The following is a 20,901-nucleotide window of genomic DNA, read 5'->3' as shown; positions in this document are numbered from 1 at the left end:
ATTCTCAGTTCCAATTCAGCCCTGGAGCAGGAAGCTAGATTAAATAACTTCCTGAGATGCCTTTACATTTATTTCCTGTCATGGCTGTGCAAAGCTTATGAGAAATGAAGATATATTGAAAGGAACTCCCCCACGTTGTGTTTATTCTCAACAGTGCCTAAAATATCTTCTTTCTTTTCTATTAGACTCCAAGTGATGAGCTGGTGCAGCTAGGGTTTGTAAGCAGATGATGACTTAAGAAAAAAATACTAACAGATATAAAATACTTCCCACAGCAGCAGACAGAATTGCAACATTTAATTTAACTATCAAACAGTAAAAGATGGTATAGGCAGTCTATATAAATTGTTCCTTCATTTACTTTGCTGCAAAATAATATGCAGAAAATACCACTATTAGTGTGAAATGTAAGTAAATGTGTTGAGTGATGCACCAGGAACAGATGTAGTTGCAGTTTATTATCTACTAAAGATATCCTTGCAGTCTGTATGGATGCCTGGGATTCCTCCCGCCCAAGTGCAAAACTTTGCACTTTGCTGTGTTGAACCTCATCAGGTTCACCCGGGCCCACCTCTCTAGCCTGTTGAGGTCACTTTAGTACTGAACAGTTAAAACCAATTTAAACATGTACTGTTAAAAATGTCTGCAGAAATAATGCTCACAAATTGTAGATATACCACAGCAGAACTGCAACAAATCACTTGATCCCAAAATCTAACCTGTTTACTAAAATCTACTGTGTAGAAGACCTATAAATGTGCTGGACAACTTCCCTGGAAGTTCTGGCTGCCTTTTAAGCCTTGACTATCCCCTCTTTTACTGTCTGTGTGACTCCCTGAAATACTCCATTGTAATAGCAGCAGCGATTGCAGCAAGACTTTTGAAGGTTAACCTGAGTTAAATAGCCCAGCCCAGCTCTGCAGGGCAGCTCTGAAGGATGTAAGTGCAGAAAGGCAGCAAAAATTGAGAATAGGGAGATTCAGCCCCTTTATTCTGCAGAACCAGATCTTATAAGAGGGCTGGGAACTCCTTTACATGAGGGATTTCTGGGCTGAAGAAGATCTCCACTGGGGATTCTAGGTCTTTGTGATTCTCACTAATAACAATAGACTGAGGGACAGGAAAGCAGCATTTGGGAATTTCTTTGTGCTACCCTACATCAGAAGCACATCTATGATCTAACGGTAATAAGGCAATTCTAGTTGTTGGTGGGGGCAAAAACTGGAGTCACTGTCTTTACATCACAGGACTTCAAAGGTGAGGGTTACACCCTGCCCAGACCCAGGCATTTAACCGTAGCTTGGCAATTCATAATGATACGAGGATTGAAAGAGCAGTGGCCAACATTTCCTGAGCAATTCTTGCTATGTTCCCTCCAGGCCTGCAAGGAACATGTACTTCCTGAGGCAGGGGGATGTGCTGGGGTGGGGGGGGGGAAGTCCCCTGCCTAGGCACCTTCCAAGGAAGGCAGGGTTCATGCTGCACTGGAGTTGAACTCAAATAAGCCTGGAAGTGCTGAGCAGTTCCAGATGCTGTGCCGTGGGGCACTTTGGGGCCAGCACGCAGGCAGATTACTGCTTGCTTTTGGCAAAACTCAGGAGGGCAAAGCCAGCCTAACTGCACGGAAATGTTTTGTCACACCATTGCAAACCTTGCTGATGAGCAACTCGGCTTCTCGTGGCTTTTGCTAGATTAATTCGCTGATGTGTATTTCAGGTTTCACTCCACTTTTAGTCCGTGTGTTGTGAGTATCGGTGTGCTGTGCTTTATCTCCATCAGCATGAAGACAAATCAGCCAGAATGTCAGTGAGCAGAGCCAGCACCGCTCAGTTCCAGCTTGCCTTCAGCATTTGCTTGAACTCTGGTAAACGCACTGCTTCTCTGAGAACTTTCAGAGGCCCAAAGTGGGTGGCCATCACAGCAGTGAGGCAATGACTGTTCCTTGCAGAAATACTTCCAGGAGTGCAAGTGATGAAGCACCTAATTGCTGCCAAAAGTGCTTGCAATTGCACCTCTGAATATCTGGGCTTCAGTTTCCTCTCTGTCTCCCCTCAACAGATGGGGCTTCGCTTGCTGTTCCTGCAGCAGTAATGCACGTGTTCATGCTGCACTCAGTACAGCATGCACTGTAGGTGAGTTAATACAGAGATCAGCACTCCTACCTGAGCGATCTGATCCCAGTCCCCCTCCATGTGATGCTTACCCCAGCACTTCAACTGATCCTGCAGGTTGCAGTGTGTAAATGAACTCAAGCAGGTTTGCACTCATGCCATTTACTGCGTATTCATAATCTGACTTTCTGAGCTTTTCTGCAACAATTTTTTGAAAAAATCAACCACATGGAAGAACATCTGAGCTCTGCTCACTGCTCCCTAAGTTCGAGTCAGGTATGTCTGTAAGTGGTTGCTGCTGCATTTATACACAGCAAATTCAGCACTGAATGCGTAATGAGCCAGGCCTTGGAAATGAAGGACACCAGTTTCTTTCTTCAGCTTCCTGCCCGCTCTGCATCTGACACACTCCAGCCAAATAGACACCATCATGAGCATTCACACACTGGGCAACAGGGCAAGAAGCAACAAAGTGGCATTTCACAGCCTGAGCTGCTGCCATTGTTCTACACGAGATCTATAAATTAAATAAGGTCTCCAAGCTCCCCAGCAAACAAAGGCTTCTATATATACACAGTTAATAAAAGAGGGTCTCTAAAATGAGCAAATTTAGCTGTCTGTGAGAGTCCCACTGTATGTTGGCCATGAAAAAAATCTTTGTCTCAGTCCTTGCTGGTTTACAGATTGATTTCTATGTGGAAACTTGTGCCAACAAGTATTTGAGATGTTCTGTTTTGGGAAGTCTATAGGGGAGGTCAAATTAGGTAAATGAGGGAATCATCTTGAGATTTGAGAGAAAGAAAAACTGGAGGGCCCTATGCCCATGCTATTTTTCTCTAACAACCTCAGCTGAAGGCAGACTTGAGAAAATTTAAATGAGGTCTGTAATTGGGACGAGTCCAGAATGACAAGTTTTGCCTCTTCCTGTTCAGTACAACAAGAAGGGGTAGGAAAGGTATTGATAAACAGAAACAAACCGAAATGAAAAGGGTGCCGCAGCTGGCTGACATCTAAAAACTGTGATCTGCGCTTTTTTGCTCCAGACTCACAGTGATGAGGAGTTCGAGGAGCCAGATTCTCTACCAGACAAACGGAACGATGTCTTCTCCTTTACACCAAAGGCAGGAATGAATCGGTCTCTGAAAGGAGAGTCCGGCAGGCCGTCACACCGGGTAAGGATGAATCAGACATATCAATATGTCAGGACTGGAATCAAGCTCCACGCACTGCACGGGGACCAGAGACTCTCACACATCTTCTTTGCATGTGTTCAGACGCTTCAGATTTTGCTCTGCATGTCTGAAAATGCAGACATTTTCATTTATTCATATAAATGCATAAATTTACATTTATTCATTTCAGCATTTGCAGAGAAGCAGTTCCTTAGCTCTCCTTCTTTTGAGGGGATGTGGTGTGACAGGCAGGTCTTAGAATCATAGAATCATTTGTGTTGGAAGGGACTCTGAAAGGCTATCTTGTCCAATTCCCTGCAATGAAGAGAGATACCTACAGTTAGATCAAGGTGCTCAGAGCCCTGTCCAGCCTGTCCTTCAGTGTCTCCAGGGATAGGGCATCCATCACCCCTCTGGGCAACCTGTTCCAGTGCCTCGCCATCTTTATTGTAAAAAACCTCTTTGTTATATCAAATCTAAACTTCCCTTGCCTCTACTCCCATCTACATCTGACTGGACCATGCACCCGATGACTTCTCTGGTGCTGAGCTGACTCTGCAGCCACCGTGCGTGGGAACAGGTTTAAGAACTGCTCAGTAACAGAGGCGAGCAACCCTACCCACACAGGCGAATCTGACACCATCTACCCAGTTCTGCATTCCTTTGGACTGGGAGTCCTCATTCATTCCTTCGTAATTTTAGCTCATGCATTTTTTTTTTTTTTCATTTTCAACTAAATCAGCCATTGCTTCTTCCCATAGAACCATTAGGTATGTGACATTTCCACTGAAACAATAATGTTTTCAAGTGCTGCCAGTGAAATGCTGGAGGTTTGATTTAAAATGAGAAGAGAGCTGTGAACGACTAATAGGCTATTTCTCCAGCCCCAGACAACTAAACCAACTCAAGCTCTTGTATCAAAGACAAAATCAGCTTTTGAACATCTTTATAAGTACTCTTTGAAATACTTTTAAGTGAACGTGTACATATTCATTAGTGTATTTTATGAATTATTGTGCTCTGCTTCACACTCAAAATAACAAGCTGATGCTGTAGTTCAAGAGTAGTCAACTGAAAGAAGTTGTTTTCTGCATGCGTGGGAATGTGTAATGCAAATATAAATAGTTTCTTCTTTGTGGATTGCTCATTTTCCTAGGGCTCATTCTTACAGCAAAAGCTCTGAGCATTCCTATGTCCTGGTGGCTGTCTTTGTGACGTTATGGATTTAAGGAGAATAGCCCAGACAGAATAACTGCTCTGTGTGCAAGCTACATCCAAATGACCTAAATAGTACCAAAAAACCTAACCATGTAAGTTGTCAGAGCTAAGAGGTACAAACTCATGGCTCAGCTTATTTTCACAGTAGAATTATTACAGCAGCAAAATGTGAATTGTGCTGGAGACACCTCTTCACAGCTTGTGGGCACAGCAGAAGAAACCATCATCTTTGAGTGAGGAACACAGCTGACATGCTTCTGCTTGGTTTGAGGTTCAGGGAGATGTGAGCTTTTCTGAACACCTTTTAGACCCCGAGGGCTTGATTAAATTGCCAGACCATAGATAGCTGAAGTCATTTAAAATGCCTTATTTCACAGAATGAAAGATAGGACAGCAGTAGAACAAGTTCCAGCCAGCAAAGTTTGAAAAATAAAAACAAAAGTCATGCATATACAATTACACCTAAATTCTAGGATCACATAATCTGGTTTCCATTCTGCAAGAGATAGGGTTTCAAAGAAATTGTATGTAACTCCTAAATCTGTGTTTCAGACATCAGACTGAACTCAACTCTTTAAGCTGGAAGAGCCACCGCTTTTCCTGCTAATTTGCTCCATGAAATTAATCACGTTCACTGGTAAATAAATAAATAAATAAATAAATAAATAAATCTCATTTGAATCTCATTTACCTATTATTGAAAACGAAGTCATGCCTCTGGCTTGTCTGCTGAAAAATGTTGAAAATTGCTTAAATTATCCTTGGTTATCTAAGAACAGCTCTCAGAATATCAGATAAATGAAGCTGCAAGGTAGTGCTGTTGGCGCTGAGCCTGCAAAATGAATGATGTTTTTCCCCATTCCAGAGTACAGTCTTTCCTTCTCACATATTTACTGCTAAGTCAGCAGCGTTTGTTTAATCCGTTTACCTTGATACAGAAGGAGATGTGTTGGAAACAAGGAAAAAGTGTCATTAGACAAGGGAGGTAGGAATGACAGAAGTAACATTTATTCTTTAAAATTTATGGGTACACATCTCCACAGGTCTGATTTACTGTCTCTGAAGAGTTATGCTGCATAGAAATATTTCATGCTGCCTAGGGGCTGATTTCAAAACTCCTAAGTGTAAAAATGTCCTGGACTAATGCCACATAAAAAGAAAATAGCCAAGCCCAACTGTAAAAAGCACCTTAATAAGAAATTAGTTGGAAATCATATTTGAACCCTGGACTATCTGTGCATTTGTTCCTTGATTTCAGCTCACCTACTCTTTGCTGCAGGTCCTCCAGCAGCACTTTAGAGTGGAAAATGTGAGTGCTGCAGTATCTACTCTACTTTTCTTTAGTAAGATGTAAGGTCACAATCTGGTTGTTAAAGACAATCTGCTAAATCTGGATCCTCCTGGAACCATTCACAATTCTACTCTCTTCCACATTGTATTTCATAGCTCCCTGACAAAGCAGACACTGTTCTGTCTTATTTTTTTACTATTTTCAAAATAACAAAAGTTCTCGTGAGAGCCTTGGTGTGGCTGACACCACGGGAGCTTTTCCATCAGCAACCTCCCTGCATCAGCATCCCACGGAGCTCAGCCTTGGCACAAAGGAGTTAATCACAAACTGATCATGCTGAAAAAGATCAACACAAATGACTCTTGCTTATACATTGCTGGGGTTGTGCTAACATACATTTCCAGGCTGGACTCCCCAGGGTTAGGTCCAGCTGTGTTAATCTACTTCTACCCAATGCAGCCAGAAGCAAGTTAATCTTTTTTGTCCATTTGGCTTTTAAAGACAGCACAAGACAAAGGCAAGAGAAGCTTTTAGACAAGAACTAAAGGGCTTTAAAAGGAGCTGAAAGCAGCCCAGTTTGTACAACTGCTAATTTGAGTTTCACATTTTTCAGTGCTCAGCTTGCTGTGCTTGTGCATTGGTTTCCTGGGGACAGTAGAGGAGAAGGGCAGCATCTGAATCTATAGAAATAAGCAGTGTAAATATGTTGGCTGCCCTATTGTTTACCATTTAATGGAAGTTAAAGGCAACAAAAGGATTGCAGGGTGGATCAGGTGGCTGTGGGATTTATATACCCTCAGAGGAAACAAGGCAGGACATATCTGACATAAGAATCTGAACTACTTGAAGTAGCCATATCCTTCTGTTTCTGTGCAGAAATTGAGCACTGGTCCCATTCTTCACAATAAATTAAGAGTGAAGATGGGAGCTGGTGGGCAATGTTGGAGGGGAGGATGGGGCAAGATTCAGTGATGCCTTTCCAGGGAAGGAAGCTGATGTCGGGCTCCTCTGGCTCTATGCTGGTGCTGCACTGTCCTGCAGTTTGGATTGGAAGCACGAAGTAATTTCAGTGTGTGCTCCTTGGATAATGAAAAAGGCAGTCTGTGTAAGGAACTGTCCTACAAGCAAGATGCAGTCATAGCCCTTTTGAAGAGGGGAAAGGTAAAGCTGCTTGCTCAGTCTCTCTCCCAGTGCACAGTGATAAAACCCAGAATTGCACAAGATGTGATTATTGCCACAAACTGTGCCAAAACAGAGCTTGCAAAAAAGAGATTTTTTTTCCCCAAAAATATGAATGCATAAGCTTATTATCTCTGCATTCTTCTCTACTCTCTGCTTTCCTCTTTTAAGAATGGGGATGCATGAAGCTGTAAATTTCTATGCAGAAATCCATTGGTTGTCTATGTACTGCTTAAAGCTGTTCAGAGAAACACTTAGAGGAGATTTTCATCCTCTTTTCTCCAGCTTCCAGACTCAATAATGCAAGGATCCCTTTAGGAGGATATGAAGTGTAATTTTAAGAAAAACTCTGCGTTACTCTAGGAAGAGTACATGCATTTAAAATCAATCCATGTCAGCCTTGACAACTTTGGTGATGCTGTGCACCCAGAAGAGCCATACTGAAAGCATTTCCATAGGATGACAGAATCACTTTCCCAATCCCACATGTACACAGCTGTGTGATCCTGCATGTGGATGCCTGTTCCCGATGCATAGCTGTGTGTGTGGTGGTTCCCAGTCTGGTGCTCCTGTAGGATGACTGTTCTGAAATGGTACCATTTTTGAACTTCTGAATTCAGCCTGTGGCTTTTGTGCTTTGGATCTTCAGAAATGATTCAGCTTATTGGCAAGGCTGCCCAGGGAAGTAATGGAGTCACCATCCCTGGAGATGCTCAAGAAACGTGTAGATGTGGCACTGAGGGACATGGTTCAGTGGGCATGAGGGGGATGAGTTAATGATTGAACTTAGAGATCTTTCCAACCTTACTGATTCTATGATCTTATGATTCCATGAAAAAGAAGGCATCACATGTCTTAGCTATCTCCTGGGCTTGGGAGTTTGACTGGGGAAGGTCTGGAGACAGCACAAACGTCTCAACACTGGGAAGATGTGTTTAAGATAGCACATAATGAGAAGCAAGCTTTTGATTGGGACTCTGTAAGATGAGAGACCGGAAGATATTTCTAAAAAGCGTATTTGGCAAGAGCCAGAAAACTAAGTTCTGTTGTAAGAAGGAAAGAGTGACAAAGGGCAAGTTAGTTAGATAGGGATATAAAGAGTTGCTTTGAGGCTTTTGGGAAATATGAACAGTCGAGACATGAAAAGCACTGGTAGATCCTACTGAAAACAAGCCAAAAGAAGGTAAAAAGGCTTTCATATTTAGAGTAGCAAAAAGAAACAGTGAACATGAATTTCAGTAAATGTTTCAACCAACTGTAACAGAATCTTCAAAAAATATTTGCAGTAGAGCAGGGGGGAAAGAAAAAATATGCTCAGATACAAAATGGGAAAAGAGAAGACAATTTGGGATTGAGCAATGGGAGAAGGAAAGGAGATGCATTAAATTATTCATTTGGCTTCTTTATTTACTTACAAAACTGGAGAGCTGCTTAAGACATTGGCAAGCAGTGGTAGAGGAAGTAGGAGGGAGAATGGAGAATTAAAGGTCTGCCAGGTTCAGCAGACAAGGCTGCCTATCCAGACACACATCTCTTATGTAACAAGAGGTTTAATTTCATGAGGGTTTCTTTCCTCAGCAGGGCCAGTGTTAGCAACTAGGATCTCCAGCTGCGCATGCTGATACCTGCATGGCTGTCTCTGCTGGACTCTTGAGATGGAGCAGCTCCCATAAGGATGTTTTAAGATCCCATTATGTTGGAAAAGAGCTGGATCAGGGAGATACAACAGTGATTTATGAAATAGGCAGTGTAACAAGAAGGTGAAAGGGGCAAATGTCTCTTTTCCTCTGCTATGAAAACCAAAGGATGTGAAATTAAACTATGGGGTACTACTTCCAAAACAAACCAAAAGAGGTACTTCATTGACTACACAGTGCATAATTGGGTTGTAGCACATTGCATTATGGAGTTGCAAAATTTTCTGTGGAAAAGGAAAAATCCAGCAAGGATTGTTAAATTAAAAAGAACTGACTTTGACTCAAGATATCCCTGAGTCACAAGTCACAGGAGGCTGGGAACGCATTCCTGGGATGAGTTTCTGTGTGCTTGCACTGTCCTTACATCCTTCCTCGGATAACATCTGCTCTTCTGCACTGCTGCTGGGGGCAGGACAGAGAGCAAATGGACCTGAACTCAGATCCAGTACAGATGTTCTTGTATTAAGTTTATGCACTTCTCTATGAACTAGCTGGGGAATTGTTCTGGAGAATAATAAGCCAGCAGGTTTTGGGTTTTTTTTTTGTTTTTCAACTCTGATCAGTTCCTGAACCTGGTTCACTGAATAGTCAAATAAATGTTTTGATGGGCTGTGTTGATGGAGCAATGGGAAGAAGGATGAGCAGCCCAGCTCTGGGAGGGAATTGAATAGCAAGGTGAAAGGGAAGGCCTGATGAAGCCATCTTTGTCACTGAAAGAAATTCTGGTGAAGGCATGGCCAGAAGTACTGCCTGAGAGCTGGTGTAATTCAGAACATGCATCACTTCTGTAAAGATGATGTATGGTCAATAAAAACCTCATAAGGCCACAGATCTACCTGTATTAATTTAAAGGTCATTCAGGTAACCTGAGAGACTAAGATTTTCCCCTATGCTGCTGGAAGGACCAGTCCAAGTGAGAAACACAGGCCTTCTTTCTGTTCCTTGTGGTACACTGGTACAGTGGTAGCTCTGACTCGAGCATATTGCAACACATCTTGAAGAGAGGGATTTGTGCCTGTGGGCAGTTTTTGGCTCTCAGCTTCTGAGAACTGCATTTCATGAGCAATGGAGCTAAAGACAGTATTATCAGTTTGACAGATCTAAATTCTGTTTCCTCTTCTCTGTGCAGAGCATTAAGGATAATTTTTGCTCTGCACTTAGAATCATAGAATCATTTGAGTTGGAAGAGATCTAGTCCCACTCCTCCATCAACAAACAGGGCTACCTACAGCTAAATCAGGTTGCTCAGAGACCCATCCTGTCTGACCTTGAATATCACTGGGGATGGGGTTTCCACTACATCTCTGGGCAATCTGTTCCACTGCCTCACTGCCTATATTGTAAGTAAACAATTCATTGTTTTCAAAAAATAACAATAAAAACAAATTTACTAAAAGTTCGGCATTTCTTCTCATTTTGTAATGCATGTGCTGATGTATTCAAGCTAAGAGGTGAAAGGAAATGACTGAAGTAGAGATGACCGTACCTCTGGAACATAATCTCAGGGCTCTTTCTCCTTTCTCCTTTCATTGAGACTTCATGGGAATGCTAAAAACAGAGAACGCACTCATCTATACATTTTACAAATGCGATCTATCCTATCAAACAATCCCTGCTGCCTGCCCTCTCTGCACACCATTGTGATCCTGGAATTCAGTTTCCCTGATTGCCATATTTTCCTTTCAGAAAGGACAAGACCTACACTTCAGGTATTAAGAGGAGGAAACTCAGAAGTCTTTAGCAGCCGCAGCAACAAAAATCTTACAATCTTCAGGGTAGGCATAAGAAAAGCTTTTCTCTCCCTGACAGCTTTGGTAGTAAGATGAGTCATCATCGCTCCAGCTGCTGTTAAATACCCTTTGTATCTCTTTACATGACAGCTTAGCCTTACTCATCCGCCACACATTAACCAAGTGACCCTGCTGAAGATGTTTATTCTTTCTTCATTTTTCCGTAATTAGACAGTAAAGTTCTCATGAAGAACTTTGCTTCCCTTTATGTCTGTGTGCTGCATCTCATGCGTTGAGGTCCTGATCTCACTTCCTATCTTCAAGTGCAGCTAACATTCAGACAGAATGCTGCTGATTCTAATCTGTTAATAGTAACCTTGCAGCTGTAATATTTGACAGCTGTAACTGAAGATGAAAAGAGTACTTTGGTATCTTTGCACTTCTGACAACTCTCAGTAAGTTTTCCCAGTGCCAAGAAGGACAAGTTAGATGAAAGAAGCCATGAGTTTAAATTCAGTCATGCCAGAGAGACATCCTTACCAGACTCATCAGAAACCTCTATCAAGATTAATTTAGGACAGGACAATAGATCTGGAAAGGACCATGGGAGATCCCCTAGTTCATAATTCTCCTCTGGGCAGATCCAGTCAATTCTGAGTCATTCATATACAATATGTAATTCCTTCCTATAATCCTTCAGGAGATGGGACTTCACAGCTTCTCAGAAGAACCTACTCTATGCCTTTATCATCGCTACAATTAAAGTATTTTTTCTAGTATTTAACTTAATCTTCAGTGTGTGATTCCCATCTGTGTGCGGCAGGTGTGGAGAAAGAATCCCCTCTTTTCATTGTCATCTTCAGTATTTGAAGATATCACAATTCTTGCAGCTCCTCTTTTTTGTAAGAGGGTTTGACTGAGTTTCTACGATCTGCCCTACTATCTATCACGTGTCTGCTGGATGCTTTGGCTTCACCTAGCCATGAAAATGCAGCCCATGCAGACTGTGGTTTGTATAAGTCTGTCTCCTCAGCCTCAAGCTCAGAAAAAGCAATGAGATTTTTTGCAGAAATTTTGCCAAAGCAACTCAGCCTGGGCTTCAGCAGATCACTGCTACAGAAAAATTACATTAACAAATGGTTTAAGTTTGACAAGATTGCAATCAAAATATGGAATTGTATAAGACAATGATAACAACAGTACTATTGCTTCTATTGCTTCTGGTTGATTTTTGAAGGCACGTGTGCCTTCGTATGTACATACGTACATATGTATCCAGGCAAATACAAAGATGTTCCAATTTTTCTTTAAACGTTCCTGAAGCATACATCTCAGATAAACAAGAAAATGGAGAAAGGCACTTTGTTTTACTAGCTTGGCCATGGCAGTGAATCATACAAGTGTAGACTCTAAGCTTTTATGATTAATGCTCACTAAAACTTTTTCTATTGCCCTTATGGACATTTTAGGAAGCTTTACTGGCTGTAATTTAACCTCTAACTTTTTTTTTTTTTTTTTTGCTTGACATAAATTAGCTTATGTTATTGTTGTGTAATAATACATAAGATGTAACAGTTTTATTAATGAAAATGATAATAGCTACAACCTTTTTCTTCTCTAGAGCTTTGGAGAGAAAAATAAATCTCTATTGGAACAAGGCTTTCTAAATTGCAGATTGCTTTTTATGTTGACTTTGGAACTTTTATAATGTTCAGCTCATTCCATGCACAGAAAACAGTTACATAAAATGCTACAATCAGGTGTGTGTATGAGAAATACCATGTGCACTGTTGATTGGAGAAAGGAACGAAGAAAGGAACTTGTTAGATGGAAAGTCACTCCACTATTATTCTAATGGTAGCATTAATTTAATCTGCTTTAAACCATAAAGCTTTTATCATTCATAACAAATACAGTTGAGAATGGAATATTCTTAAAATGTAGTAATTATAAGTTACTTGATTCATTTGTTACTTGAGGTACATATGGCTGGTAGATGATCATCAGTGTTGTTCCCCAGGTCCCAATTCTAGGTCCATTTCTATAGATTATTTGGATGCAGTGAAGTTGGACTCGACCATTGTAGGTTGCATCCAACTGATCTGTTCTGTTCTACTCTACTTTACCCTACAACCCTACACTGTTACATTCTATATATTTACAGCTGTAGAAAGCACAATTACTTGAGTATAAAGGGCACTTTGCAATGATTCCTCTGACAAATCCCACCTTTTTCAATATATAAGTTTTACCTAGTTTTCCCTCCTACCCTTTGCCCTTAAAAAGAAAAGAAGAAAAAAAAAGCATAATGTGGTTAAGAAATGTGTTTAAAGTGACCCAGACTGTTTTCAGTCAAGAGAGAAATTTTCTAGGCACTGCCTCATGCACTGCCCACAGCACCACCTTCCTCTGTTGGTATGGAAGTCAGCGCCAACCCACATGTTTCTGAGTCCCAAATGTAGCTTGGAATGCAGGTGGACAAGCCCTGCCCTTATTTCTCACATTTGAAGTATTTGCTGTCATATCCTAACATATATACATGTTCCTAAAGAAACAATAGTTCATTATTTAGGAAGGTTTTAATAGAAGCAGTGTACAAATAGCTACATTCCAGCTGATTGCAGGCAGACTGGCTTACCGACATCTCCCTTAAAAACCTGATTCTTCCCTCCAGGCTCCAAACAGGCTGTGATAAATGGGCATAATCACACCCTTTTTAACCAAACACTCTTTTTTTATTATTGTCTCCTTTGATTTCAGGGGATTTAAGATAAAATTTATTCTCAGGACAAATATGCAAATTCATTGGAAAACAAACTTGGTAGTTGTTTAATCACAAATTACTGGGAATAATAACATCATGTTTTATTTTGTTTAGGGATTCAACTAACCAATTATCCAAGTAAAATAAAGTGGATTATCAGATAAATATTTTCTGATAAGAGTTCTGTGGTTTCTCAAATATCCGATGCGTGATAAATACAGAAAATCACAATATACCTGCTTTCCAGTGTCTCATCCCTGCCCTCTTCCCCTTCCTTGTCTTGCCTTGCCTTGCCTCTCATCTTCTATTTTTCAGTGTGATAGGATTTAAGGGGAACTTCAGGAAGATTTAACTGGTGCCCGAATCTCGTGATACCATTTTGTGTAGGAGAGCAGATTGCCTTGTATGAAATCAAATCTGCAATGAATTCCTCTTCTGTTTTGTAACAGTACCTCATCCTTATGCAGCAGGAGTTCGCTGATGCTTAATTATGCTTGAGAGAGATAAGAGAAGCACAGCTCCCTCTAAACTTGAAAAGTTTGGTAGGAAAATGTATGCTTACTCATTTCTTGCTGTTTTTTACCATTTTGTTTTGTTTGTTTGTTGTATTTATGTGTGTGTTACATCATGTAAATGCATAGAGCTAAATATGAGTTTCTGTTTCTGTTGTATCACTCTACTTTGAAGCTTAAGTTTGTAGTATCGTGGTCATGCTAGGTCAGTGTAACTTAGTCATGTTGCTAAAATACCTATAAGCCCCACCAACTCCTTCCTGCTTTATCCCCGAAGGAGGCTGACTCAGGTTAGCACTAAGATGAAAAATGAAAAATAATGTTTGCAATGGAGATTGTTGACATGATGTACCTCATGTGGCCAATTCAGTCTTTGTGCTGGCACATGGAGGGAGCAGCACAGGGGTAGGGCAGGGGTGACCAGAGCTGACAGTACCAGTTTGCATGGGTTTGTACCACCTCCACTTCTATAGCACAAGAAGGAGAATTTCAAAAGGATTACTTTTCAGTTTACTTGCATAAAATGGTCTGAAGTTCCACTGAGCAATGCTAGGTGTTGCATAGGTGCATAGTGCCTCCACTGTCAGGTCCTTTCACACAAATAAAAGACAGTGGTTGAAAGGCACAGCTTGATCACTGCGGTTAGAAAAAATCCCAATTACCTTCTGCCACAGGTGATTGTATTCTGTTTGTTAAATAAAATAAGTGGGGTCTGTAGGAAGCATTCTTACCATAAGAACATAAAAATCCATTCCAAAGTTCAACACCTTGCTTTTCTGATTCCCATAAAGTCCATGAGATAACACTGCTTACTGAATTAATTTTCATCAGGCTGCATGGCACAGCCTGTTGTACTGACATTTCCCAGAGGCAGCTGCTTAAAGTTTGTGATTTAAATCATTAAATGCTTGATTTATGGTGCATGCTTCCGGAGTTTCAGTGCTTTTCCAACTCACATTGCAATGTATTCTCCTCCTAATCATGTTACTCTTCAAATAAATTTGGATGGCTGTGGGATTAAAATAAACCATCGTGTCCATTTTTGTACAAATTGACAAGATTGTTTCTCTGACAGTCACTGTAGCAGTACAGAGTGTAACTGGGAACAGCTTTGTTAGCAGGCTTGAGGCAGACTTAAAGCTTCGTTGAGGTATGAATATCTGATATTCATCTGATGAGATGAATATCTCATATGAATATGAGAGCTGGTGCACTCTTGCTTCTAAAATGTTTTCCCTTTGAATAAGATCTGTATCTGTGTTGAAAAAAGTTGATTGCTTGGATGCTAGAACAAGTTGTTTGTTTTTGTTCTTAATTAGACAAGGGAAGTAATTCAACACCTCCAGTCTTGGAAGAGCACAGGGCTAGGAGACAGGGTTTCTTCAAGACGTTTCTCTAACCTCAGCTCCTCCTCAGAACAACTTACCTTTGATTTGTGTATAGAAATTATGTGTTCTTTTGCAGCTAGAAAGAAATTCAGTGCTTTGAAATTAATGAAGACCCACACAGAGCTATTAAAAGGACTGTTGCATCATACATAAAACTGTTTCAAAAGAATAAATTAGAAAGCAAACAGCAGATGAAAATAATATTTTTTATTGTTATTTCTATCACAGTAGACTGAATTCTGACCCGTAGGAGGTTGTCACGATGCAGCTGTGCATAGCTGATGTGTCTTTCTGTAGCTCATATCGGGGTGGATTTCTTTTTTCTGACTACTGACTAATTCAAAACAATAAACCTTCTTTATTTCATTTTATTTTATTTTTTCATGTCTGTTTTGTTGAGTGTCATATTCCCCAAAACCTTCAGAGCAGGAATACAGGGAAGAGTACAGCCATTCAAATGTTAAAAAAGTACTGCTTAGCCCAAGTGTGTTTGTTCTGTTTGGTGCTGTGACTATTTCAACAGTGCAGCATTGCTGTTGAGAATCGTGGTGCAAAGTCTGTTTAAAACTGGAATGCTTCGAAATTCGCCAAAAGCAAGTATCAAATTGTTCACAGATGGAAGTTGGCGGTGTTCTTGCAAGTTTTTTCTCATTGTTTTCTGTTTTCAGAAAATAGAACTGGATACAGTGGTGCAACTTCAGAAGGAACATACTAAGACTGGAAATAAATAATGTTGCATCCCTACCCCCAGCAAACACCACTTCTTTTGGCCAGCTGAAAGATTCTGATATTCTGTTTATGTTGACATAGATCGTTTATTTGAATTTACAAGCACAGCTGAATTATGGGTGCTGACAAGAAAACGGTGGGAATTACGCTGGGGTGATTTTGGACATTATGAGTCAGGGTTACTGCCCCATCACTTTGCCGGATGTGAGCAGCCCCTTTGGCGGCAGTTAACCATGTGCTGCAGCTCAGCTGCTGTGCTTCCTAGCCCTGAGTGCTAACCTCTCTTTGATTTTCTTTTTTTTTCTTTTTTTTTTTTCTCACTGATTTATAGGATTCAGTTGCATCCCATTTACAGGATGAATAGGATTCAGTTTCATCTGAAAGGAGCCTGGGTCATCCAGATTGCACAGCAGTGAGAACAAAAGCACAGAAAATGGGAACCATTGGGAGACTGGCCTCTAAAGCACCTACAGCCCTGACTACATCTGTGATGGCGACAAGCTCCCAGTGGGTCACAATAAATACCCAGTGGCAGTGGAGACATGTGGGTGAAGTATAAGACTGCCTGGAGTTAACATAATGAAAGTGAATTCTTTCCTTGCACAAGAAGTGAAATAAACTTTAAATCAAAGTCTCCATTAAGTCTCCCTTCTGCAAGATACAACTTTCAGTTTCTGATAATTATTATAAATGGAGCAGATTGGAAGAACTCAAGTGGATCCAATATGAAAAGCCTCTCTGCCTCCAATCACAAAAGGGGCAAGGAAACCAGCCCCACTTACCTCCAAACTCATTTGGTCTTCCTACACTAAAATAGGTGTGGAAAACCAGAAATGCTGTGAGGCGATGAGAATTACCTGAAGATTTGAAGATGAGCAGTGAACAGCTCAGAGAAGAGAAGTCAGGTGTGGATGGCCAGGCCACAACATACTGCTGCACTCATTAAGAAAATAAATTGACTCTTAGTAGGATACATTAAAAAGGAGTTGGTGGTTTCCAGCTGCAACTCACTTTAGCTCTTTAAAATCATCCTTGCGTTTCTGTTTAAGAATTTACCTTGAGGAGGGATGAGAATCTGCTGCATGCTACCATCTGGCTTTCCTTAGAAATACAGCACAATAAAAGTGAGATGGGCTTGTCTCTTTTATAAGGTTAGTAAGAAAGCTTTGACTGCTTCTTCTCTTACTCACTGGAAATTTATAGTAAGAAGTTATATTTTCCTTTTGTCTGTTTGCCACAACATCTGAGCTGTGTGTGAAAGACTGTGCCAGTGGATGAGAAGATACTTCACAAAGAGCAGCTTCAGGGGGCCAACTTATTTACCGTGGTTCAAAGATGGAAACTCCCCTCCATTCTCAGAATTTTGGTGCTTTCTGTTATATACTTGGATACTGTTGTGGTTATTGCTTACTTCTGCCCCTTCTCTTGAGATGCCCAAATTTCTGTGATGTGAGTTTTGTACTACTTTTAGGAAGCCAAATGGAATATTATTCTATTTCACTTTTGAGTTCTTTCCTGTAATTACCCCAAACATTGACACCAAACTTTTCAGTCTTTCCCTTTTCTGATGCAGAGGTGACAAAGTTCCTCTTTCTTTCCCCTTCTTTTTCTTTTAAAACACAAAGAAACAAAATATTCTCCAGATGTTTTGTGATCTCATCCCTTATTAACTTTGGAAAGATCCTTTCTACCACAGAGATCAGATTCATTAATCTATGGCTTCCTGACTTCTCTCCTACAGTACTTCCAGGAATGCAAAGATACCTATTTTGGCGTGAAATCTGGATTCCATGAGCACAGTCCTTCAAATATATCTATTTACCAAACCTCTGTCTGTGTCTGTTTCTCAATCAGAGAATTTAATTTCCAGTCAAAGCAGCCACACAAATTAGGCAGTCAGTTAACCAGTGATTAACCAAATCATCTCCTTTTACCATAAATTTGTAGTGTCCAGAGACCTTGTAGACTGCTTGGAAAAGGTGGCCTGTCTGCATTACAAGTAATTTTATATTGGATGTCAAGAACAGTGGCACATTCTTTTCCCATGTAGTTCAGTTCCACCACTGGGAAACTCAGCTCAGACTGAAAAATATCCATAGGGTGAAGGTATCTCTGGGAGCTCCAGCTGCATCTGATGAGTTTGCTGAACAGAATCTTCAGACTGTGCCTCTCAAAGGGCACAGGACTAAGAGTAAGTTATCATGGCCATTTTCAAGCTGCCTGCCATGAGGGGAATTTCAATCTTACAAATCAAAACAACAACAATATTAATATTAATAATAATAATAAAAGCATTCAGATTTTTCAGTGTCAGATGTTACTTCTACTCCAAAAATATCTCAGAAGGGCTGCTTTTCAACTATTCCCTCTGGCAAATTTTCAGTCAACACCATCCTTTCTGATTTTCTTGTCAGAACTTGAGAGTTTACTAAAACCTCATAGCCTGACTGCATTTGGGGGTTTCTGCTCTGGAAATACCCCAATGCCTGGTACAACAAAGATATCTTCTTGCTTTATATTCTTGTGGTTACTCAGGCGAGCAAGCAGATTTTCCAAATCCACTGCAGTCCAGATAGGGGAGTTCCAGCTAGAAATGCATTTAGGAATGTATTTATACACTACTCTAGAACTACACCTGTACATTTGCTCATTAGTGTAGAGATGGTCCATAATCTCAAATTTCAGACTTTCAAGGACTTCAGAAAAAAAACGATTCCCACAGTCCTTACAAATTCACCTCTGGTTTGCATAGAGAGCACTGCTAAATGAAGGCCCCTCCTCTTCTTCACATCCCAGTTTCCAAACTGGACAGAGAGGGAATGATCCCAATGTTATTGCTGCCACCTCCAGCATCAGCAGAGGAAAGGGACTTGATCACAACATTTTGTTAAAAAGTGTGCCTATGGAGAAAGGCTTGCCACCTCTTGGCTCTGTATAAGGAAATACCGCGTTGTTTCAGCTTGCCGGAGTAGAGCTTTTCAAAGCATTTCCAGCAAAACCAGTTGCTGAGGTTGATTCTGGCAAAATGCTGAAATTCATAAACCTGTCAACTCCTCCTGCGTCAGAGGAGGGACCATGTGCCAGCCCTGCTGGCACTGTGCCACCATGCCCCTCTTCCCCTTCTCCTTGGAGGCTTCACTCCACGGATCTCCATCTTACCAAAGCATCCGCCAGGAAATGTGCTCATTCCAGTGTCTGGATCGCCGCAGCACTACTTTATGATGCTGGCATCTCCCTTCTGCAGTAAAACGTTGCTTTTACAAACCTTAGTGGGAATGGCAAAATAAAAATAATCCTCTCTTTTTAAACGTTATTCTGTTACAGCCTCCCGCTTTGCAAACTGTTGACACATTTGACCCAGCTAAAGTGAGTTTTGTCTCTTTTGGGTCATTCTGCAGGACTTTACTAGGTGCCTGTTGTTTTTAGGAAGGAACTAGATATATGTAAACAGAGTGTTAGCAGATTATAACTTAAATAGCGCTCCTTCCCTCCTACTATGCCATTTGCTTTCCTAACTGAAACCGGTGGTTTGTGATTCCTCACATTATTCTTTTAATGTCATGACCTGTGTGTCAAAGTGAGAGGTTGCTTGTGGATTTTTCTTGTCTTTGAAAGCAATACTTTCTCCAGAGACAAAGAAGCTCTTTTACAACACTCTTAGCAATTGCCATGAGGTGGGAGCTACAAATCGGGCAAGCTTGGGCAGTTGCATGCTGACATTTTTCATTCCTCATGTCCCACAAGTATTTCTCTTTCAACAAGGCTTCTGTGTAAGTGAAAAGGAACTTTTTTGTTTCCTTGATTTAGTTATATTATGTTTGAAAATTCCTCTTTGGCTCCAATTTCCCTCTGGAAGCTGCCCTGGCCATAAAAATATTCACACATCCCTTTCAATTTTTAAAATTGCAAATTTGTGTTGTTCCTCCATCCCTATCAACAAATAGGGGACAATTTTACTCTAGTTCATTTGCAAAGCCTGTTTAAGCTGTTTTCCACAACAGACTACTCATAGTCTTGCACCTCAGAAATGAGAAAGTAGGCAGATTTGGCCCTTGGAAAGAAGTGTTTTCCATTTGTTTTTTGTAAACATTAATGACCTATTCATAAAGAAAAGGGCAGATGTTTTGCACAAATATTAGAACGCTGAAAATGAACACTTAAGTCTGTTGGAGAAGTAAATGACGGTGACAGGTTTGAGCATGCTGTGAAAGAAAGAGGGCTACAGATAAACAACTAATAGACAGAAATTAATTTTATGATGAAATTAGGATGTTTCCCTTTAAGTTCCATGTGATTTTCAGATATATGTAATATGAGAACAAGAGAATGACTAGACCACACCAAAAATGTCTTCATAGCCCAGTTCTCTGACTCTGTCAATGTGAACAGTGGATGCTTTTGGAAGAGAATCCAGGTGGAGCAGAGAGGCAGTGATACCTCCCTGGCATGCATGCCACTTCCAGTGGCTGGCAACTGTGAGACTGGCTGGGCCACCAGCGTGTTTTCATGTCTCTTCTAGGCATATTTCCAACTGTGTTTTGGCCTCAAACATGCCACAGTGTCTCACGGCAGGAGTTCCAATGTTTAACAGCACATCATGTTAAAAAAATTTGGTTTGAATTTATGACTTACTAGCAACACTTCATGCCCTTCTCAATCTTCTACCGGGAGTAACGATAGATCACCCCTTATTTCCTATTCAGTTTTTCCATTCTACTTATGGCTTTATAGTCTTCTGTAACATTCAGTTTTAGTAATCTCTTTTCCAAAAGATAAGGAATCTTTATCTGTACAACTGTTCATCATTTAGAAGCTGTTCAGTATTTTCAGACTTTCTTCTTGTTGCATTCTATATCATTCTGATTCTTCTATGTGGTTGCATAGAAAAAAAAGACGTCATATCTTTTTGCCTTAAAAATAAGCTGGTTACCAACAAATGGTATAGAGAAAAAGCTGAGAGCTATTGCTATGTTAAGGCACCGTTCAGAAATGTGCTATGTGCTGATGCTGTCTGGTGAAGGCAAATGTTAGTCGTATTAATCGCTACATGAGAAGGTACGTGGCTCAGATCCAAGCAGGAATTTAGGTTTCCAACTCCTGTTTGGGCTTA

This window comes from Tetrao urogallus, assembly GCF_951394365.1.
Source record: "Tetrao urogallus genome assembly, chromosome: 3".
NCBI classification, from domain to species: Eukaryota; Metazoa; Chordata; class Aves; order Galliformes; family Phasianidae; genus Tetrao; species Tetrao urogallus.
This window is presented reverse-complemented; position numbering follows the sequence as displayed.